The sequence below is a fragment of the Diadema antillarum genome, unplaced genomic scaffold, assembly GCF_040938485.1.
Source record: "Diadema antillarum isolate AM-2024a unplaced genomic scaffold, OU_Dant_1.0 seq00000474_RagTag, whole genome shotgun sequence".
Classification (NCBI taxonomy): domain Eukaryota; kingdom Metazoa; phylum Echinodermata; class Echinoidea; order Diadematoida; family Diadematidae; genus Diadema; species Diadema antillarum.
The window spans coordinates 430050-437422 of NW_027271441.1; the positions used below are offsets into that span (position 1 = coordinate 430050).

General features: G+C 39.3%; 1 pseudogene; it reads right to left on the reverse strand.

Annotated features, from left to right (window-relative positions):
• Nucleotides 1-2100: 2100 nt before the first annotated feature.
• On the reverse strand, nucleotides 2101-2835 carry LOC139733399 (lysoplasmalogenase TMEM86A pseudogene; annotated as a pseudogene).
• Nucleotides 2836-7373: the final 4538 nt, after the last annotated feature.

Sequence of the window (7373 nt, forward strand, 5' to 3'; positions counted from 1 at the left end):
CCATCACTTTTTCACTACGCAACTACATTCTGGCATAAGTACATAGCCCTTCATCTCATAATACATTTTGATGAACTTCATTAGTCATGACCTTTGACCTCAAGGATTAACCCTTTAACCATGTCTGCATACTGGAAATACTTTCCAATTTATTTCAATTCACTTTACTGAATGATATCACAAACAAATATCGTGGTTGATGATGTGGCATGAAAATGACATTTTGGTGACCTTTGACATCTAAAGGTATTTTATCATGCACCCTTGCCAATGCAGGCTGCTAAGATTTATGAATTATTGTGATTCATTCAAAACATAATTGGCAAAGGATATTCCTAGCTGATTTCATGGCTAGACAAGCCCAGCTAAATTTACCGTAGAAAAGGAACATTTCAGTAAAGTGCAATGACCTTTGATTGTGACTTTTGACCTATTATCATTATCACATTCATGTAAATACTTTACTTTTGATTTCTACCCTCCCCTTTCAAAGTGGCATCCACTTGGCCACTTTTAGCCGAGTAATGGCTGAAAATGATTCGATGTACAGCAACCTACTGTAGCTGCAAACTTGACCATTGATTCTTCACTGTCACCATGTTATACTGTAGCAATATAGACTTACAAGTGTATTTCTACACTAGTACCTTTTCTACTTGAATGTAAGCACTGGACATTCCTGTCTTAAATTACAGCTGATAAATGCCATTTCCCCCCACATGTTTGGTGACCTTTGACCATTGACCTTGAGAGGTAGTTTTGCGCAATTATCTATCAAATCAGCGCATCATCTTCAACTCATTCAGCATACCTTAGCCAGGTATTAGGGTCGACGGAATCCAGTGAATAGGTTTCTCAAATAACGATGATAAGATATGGAAAAGACATGAAGATGGACTGGCAGACAAACCAAAACTTTGCCTCCAGCATTTTGGGGATGGAGGCACCCCACCCTTCCCCCTCACAAAAAACAACAACAACAACAACAACAACAACAAAGGTAAAGTCTCTTCACAGACAAAACTTTTGTTCTTACATTGACCCTAATATATGAAAATTTAAGATAAAATAAAAAGGAAGTGTTGAGATGTCAAAAATATTCTAAAATAACAATAATAAAAGTAATGGCAAGACAGTAGTATTGATTTAAAATTGTTTATACATGAACCTTGAATTAAAGGTACAGGCATGAGTAAACATGACTCTAACTTAGAGAAGCCATGCATAAACTATGAGGTGGTATAATAGGCATTATCATACCTCCCTGGTACCAGCTCATAATTATGGTCTCACAACTTTCCTCTTGTGACTTTGTTCATAATATTTCAGTGAGGTTACCCTGAATAAGAGTTGTTACGAATAAATAAATGTTTTGGAAACAACTATAATTTAACCCAATGGGCTTGAAGAAATTGACTCTATGGTTTCGATCTGTTTCTCTCAAAGAAGTATTATCTGTAATATTCTACTCTTACCTATTTTTGCTCAGCCCACATACAATAATCATCCCTTTGTAAAGTTGGCAGTCTGAAACCTTTCAACATACTAGATTTCATACATTACTGAATCTCTTAAATCAATCACACTTGCATACAATGTTTAAGTGCTGCAGGGTTTTCAAAGCAGTCCAACATATTACTCTCATCTGTTATAAGGGGACAAAAACATCTCGTGCAAAGTCAACACCATAAATGTGATGATGTTTATGGAAGTATGCAAACACCAACCTTAGATGCTTTATAATAGTTGCCAGCCATGTGTGTCAATGCTTGAGAACTGAAATTGGTGCTTTTGAAATATCATAACAGTTCACATATCATTGGGAGTACAAATATACATTGTACATTGTTGTATTTATGCGCTAAGCAAGAACTCCCTGAATAGAAAATTTTATGTGCCGATGACTCTTGAGACAGAGTGTTTCCATGGAAATAAAGCAGGCACCTATTCTTGGAGTAATGGGCATTGTCAATTTCATGCTAAAATTTTTATTTTTGAGCAAGGTTAAGTATAGCACAGCGGTGCAATATGGAAGGAACAACACTTGAATGCAGCAGGAATGTGTTCCTCATTGGACATCATAACACAAAAAATGTGCTACTACTTTTCTTTCTTATCGCCACTGTGGCTGACCACAGACAGTGCGATGCCCATCTGAGCCGTGTAATACGTCGTCATGACGATAGACTGCGAGGACGGGATGGCGCTGCGGAACATGTTCGTCGCCAGGACGAAGTCGGAGATGCAGAAGAGGATGGCGCCGATGCAGGCCGCCAGCTTGGTCCAGGTCCAGAGGTTCTCGAAGAACTGGAGCCGAGCCAACGCCCTCCATGCCATGATGACAATCAGACCAATGTAGAGGCCGCCAAGGAACGTGAGCTCGTAGGCCGCAAAGCCCGGATACATAAATCCATATGCGCAGGCGCCTATCAAAAGAAAGGGTACGAAGAGGTTACCCTTGATGGGTCTGGTGCCGAAGGCACAGATGTACATGACGTGGGCCAGGGCGAAGAAGAGGAGTCCGTGGATGAAATACTGGTTGACGTACACCAGGCAGCCATCGCCGATGCACGAGAGAATGAGACCGGTGAGGATCGCCAGGTGGTAGCGCGGGATGACGCTCAGGCCCCGCTTGTAGAGGAGGCGGATCTCGTTGATGACGAAGCCGCAGAGGCAGAGAATGGGCAGGCACTTGATGGCCACTGCGAACCAGGACGGCTCAGGTCGCAGGATGAAGTAGAGGAGGGAGAACTTTATGAACGGGAGCAACTTGGGCCCCACAGTTTTAGCCTGCAGTGAGGAGAGACGCAGAATGACAGTATTCCATACAAGCATGATAAAAAAACAAGAAATATAATGAGAGAGAGAGAGAGAGAGAGGGGAGGAGTAGATTCCAAGTGTGAAATGGACAGAAAAAAAAATAGAATGATCAATAACAAGTAAAAGATGGAGAGACACACATTCCGATACAGAAGAATAGCAACGGACAGAAAAAAAAGCACTGACAATACGAGTGACAGTTTAAAGTGGGAGATGGGAGGCAGACATGTAATATGTTTTTACATTCAATAAACAAAACAAAGACTAAAAGAAAATAACATACTTCCACACATCATTTTTAGGATGCCTTTTTTGTTTCTCGTGCCATCCACTTTGCTTTTGCTTTCATATCAAAGTAAACCAAGCAGAAATGGGGTAAAACTATCACAGGATCAGACCTTGGTGCTCACTAAAATGTATATGTACAGGAATAGACAGTACTTTAGGCAACAGTCAGCTGCTGGCAGCTGCAGTTTACATACATGTGTTAGTCATTTTTCTACCTTAAAGGGTATAACCAGCCATGCTGTTCTTACAAGTGAGAATACAGAGAGACTATCACATATCATACCACATTAACGTATTGGGCATAAGGGTACACAGTAATAGTGTTTTGATTTTGTCATGTATTGTAAAGTACACAAGTGTACATCATGTCATTGATAAGCAGCAAAACTATGTGATGTGTCTGGAATCAGATATGTTGAATCACTAGTTCACATTCTTCATTGTAAAACCTCACTTGCAAAGTTGCAAAATATCATCTATCATGAATGGGCAGTGGTCCTTAGAAAGAAGATAATGCTTTTGTAAGACCCCGTTTACAGTGCGAGGCTGGGCCGAGCCGCGGCCGAGCCCAGCCTCTATTGCGGGGCCGAGCCCCACAATTTTGTCCGTTTACACTGCCGGGCTAGGCTGCCCTTTTAATTCAAACCTTTCAATATTTTGTCGCAGTGGCGCTCTGCTTGTAAACAAAGGCAATTTGGTATAGTCTGGTTTTCAGACCCTTTGCCAACTGGATTCCATGGCGACGAAGTCGCCGTTCGGGCAAAGGCCTTTGCCGAAGAAAAAATCCTTTGCAGGACAAAACCACCTTATACTATACTAGTTTTCGACGTTGCGGGGGTTAATATCATGAATAGCGAAATAGTACGGGCAGAGGGTCTAAAAGCCAGACTAAAATTGGCCGCGCATTTGGCCCAGTTTGCGTTTACACTAAGAAGAGGCAGGGCTCGGCCGCGACCACCTCCAGAGCGTGGCCAAATGCGCGGCCAATTTTGGCCCCGCATTTGGCCTTTTGCGCGTTTACACTGAAATGAAGGCGGGCTTGGCCACGGCCGAGCCGCGCACTGTAAACGGGGTCCTAGAGATCACACAATTGAATGATGGCTTTTAAATGTGACGCAATTGGGCAATTCCACAGGTTGGTGGACATGGACCAAAACATGAAAAGTTGGTACATGTATGTAGAATGTAGAATGTAGAATGTGCTGTACATACACTGTATTAGATATTGAAACAAAATGGTTAAATATTCATTTGTGCGTGTGTGTGTGTGGGGGGGGGGGGGTCTACAAAATCTACAGGTACATATTTGTGAATTCACGGTTAAATCTGTTATCAGATATTTACTGAACTAAAAAATATCACAATATTAGTTTAAAAATTAAGCTTTTTACCTCTGAAAGTTGTATTGTGATGTTTCTGGGGCTTTTCATGCAAAGACTATTAGAGACAACAGTCCCCTTACACTTACAGTCCAAACTACCAACATTTCTGCATGATTGATATACAGGTCTAATGATCATTTTCCACTGTAAAAATGCAAAGCAGAACCTGTATAATATACTACAAGTTGTAATGAAACAAAATTGGCTACACTCTATTTTCATGGTTAAAATAGAACCTGAGTAAACATAATGTGAGTGCCCATTATTTTCTGATACAGAATATGATCTGCAAAAGTGAGAAGTCCAATATGGTCTCTTTCCACCCTAGATGAACCATGGCTCATAGAAAAAGGTAGAAACATTTTCCCACACAGCCTCAGATGAGGAAATTTTCACTTAACATTCAACTCATTGCTATCAAGCCATTCCTAAGTAATTATGAAACGTCAATAATCAAGACATAAAAATTTGTAGAGGTGGCAGAAAGTTTGCTTCTTCCTCTGTGGTTTTGATACTGTATTGATAGACATCGTACCGTAATACAATAAATATGTGTGCACGGATGCAATTACAAAGTCATTTACAGTTATGAAACATCTGTAGTAAAAATAAAAAATTAAGAAAAGGACAATTTATGTCAATATAATTTCCGCTCAAAAAAAACCTAACTATTGTGTAGCTGTGTTGTTTCAATGACAAAAAAAAGAAGAAAAAAAAAAAAAGCTGATTAAGTCAGAACCTTGTCATGCTTGTCTCAATGGAAACAAAAATTCCCACATCACGATGGTTTTACGGTTGGGTACCCGGTAGGTTTATTGTTATGGTTGTAACTGTGCGTCACTCCATCTCCTGTTGAATTACGACAATCATACGTCACACCCGCCTGGATAGCGATTGTGGAGATCATATAGAACTACTGTACATAAAAGATATTCACAAAGAAGCAAATCATGGTAGCTCAACTGAAAAAAAAAATATGTTGTACCTAAAAACTCTTTCCACACATTGTGTTACAAATACACACATACCACAACTACACATGTATTTGTACCTCAAAAGGGCTACATTTGTAAACTAGAGATTGTAATTTGTCATCACTGACAAATTAAGGTGATCCGATTTTTTTTTAATCAATGATTCGAGTCCTGATCGTAATAGGCATGACAATACAAGTTTCATCTGTGTTTAGAGACATTGGCCGTGTGAGGTTTGGATTCTCATTTAGAAAAGGGAGTCATATCTGCCATCTTTGGTACCAATTCTGTATACACTGAATAACGAAGATACAGCAACGAATACATATGACCTTTGACCCACCTTTACACTCCCAAGATGGCATCTGAGGAAAAAGTGGTTATTTTGTGAAATGATTCTTGCGACATCGTCTATATTCGTGTGCAAAATATGGCAAAGATAGGACAGGTATTCACCAAGATGCAAAATGCAAAGTCTTAGGTACAACATAAAATCTGGGAGAAATTCACCGAAGGGTAAGTGAGAGCTAGTGCTCGATAAAGAAAAGCATGTCGATTTTCACATTAAAAAAAAATCCCTCCCATAGAGATAACACGTCATAACGAAAATACAGAAAGAAGTACATATGACCTTTGACCTCACTTTGCACACCCAAGATGGCGTCTGAGCAAAAAGTGGTTATTTTGTGAAATGATCCTTGTTACATGGTCTTTGTGTGTGCAAAATATGGGAAAGATAGGACATGTATTCACCAAGATACAGGATGAAACATTTATGACCTTTGACCCTAATTTACATACCCAAGATGGTGTCTGATCAAGTAGTTGTTATTTTATGAAATAATGTACGTGACATGAACTAAACATGTGCAAAATATGGGATTGATAGCCATTGTTGTTGTTCATCTATTGCACAGAAAGTAGTAGAAAGAAAGAAAAATAAAGAAAAAAATATGTTATTTTATAGAAATTTGAAGGAGAAGCATAAAAAAATCAGAAAAAGATAAAGTTAGGAAGGGAGATTAAGAATAACTAAAGAAAAAGAAGAAAAAAAGTGTTTAAAAAAATGAAAAAAAAATATTGGCAGGGGTGAGCCTCGAACCAGGGACCTTAGGATTACGAGTCGGATGCGCTATGCAATGACCTATTTCATGCTCCATAGGCCCTGTGTATTAAGCAAAATGACGCTGCATCGAAGCCACGTGCCATTTTCAACCAAGTTTTTCGACGTGATGCCGACGACGTATGAAAAAATGAAGGGCACACTTACGATAGCCCAAAGTCTCAGCTACAACATACTAAAATCTGGGAAAAATTCACCGAAGCAAAAGTGAGCTAGTGCTCGAAAAAGAGAGTCATGTCAATTTTCACTGCCAGAAAAACTGCTCTCCCATAGAGATAACACGTAAACTGGTCAAATTCTACAAGGATACATTCAATCCATTTTTACGAGGCGATGACGTCATCCAATCAAAATGTTGTTTTTACATTAATGAAAGAATATTTCATAAGCTACAACATACTGAAATATGGGAGAAAATTGGCAGAGGATAAGTGAGATACACTCGAGTAAACTTGTAATTTGATGACGTCATTTTGAAAATTTTCTTTTTTTACTTTATTAAGAAATTTGATATCTTTTAATCATTTTGTCAGCATTGCCTACCCATGAAATGACATGTACAACTCATCAGCTTTCAATATATGTAAAGAAAATGGGGGGTCACCGTCCATCCTGACGAGTAAAATCGGATTTAAAATTGGCAGTTTTTTGGCATAGTTGCACTGTATATCGCCATTGACGCGCGCGCGGAATTTCAACTTTGACGGCCCCGTATGACGTCATATTGAGTCGGATTGACTTGAAACGTGGTATAAATATTCCTTGACATTTCAGACATGCGATCAA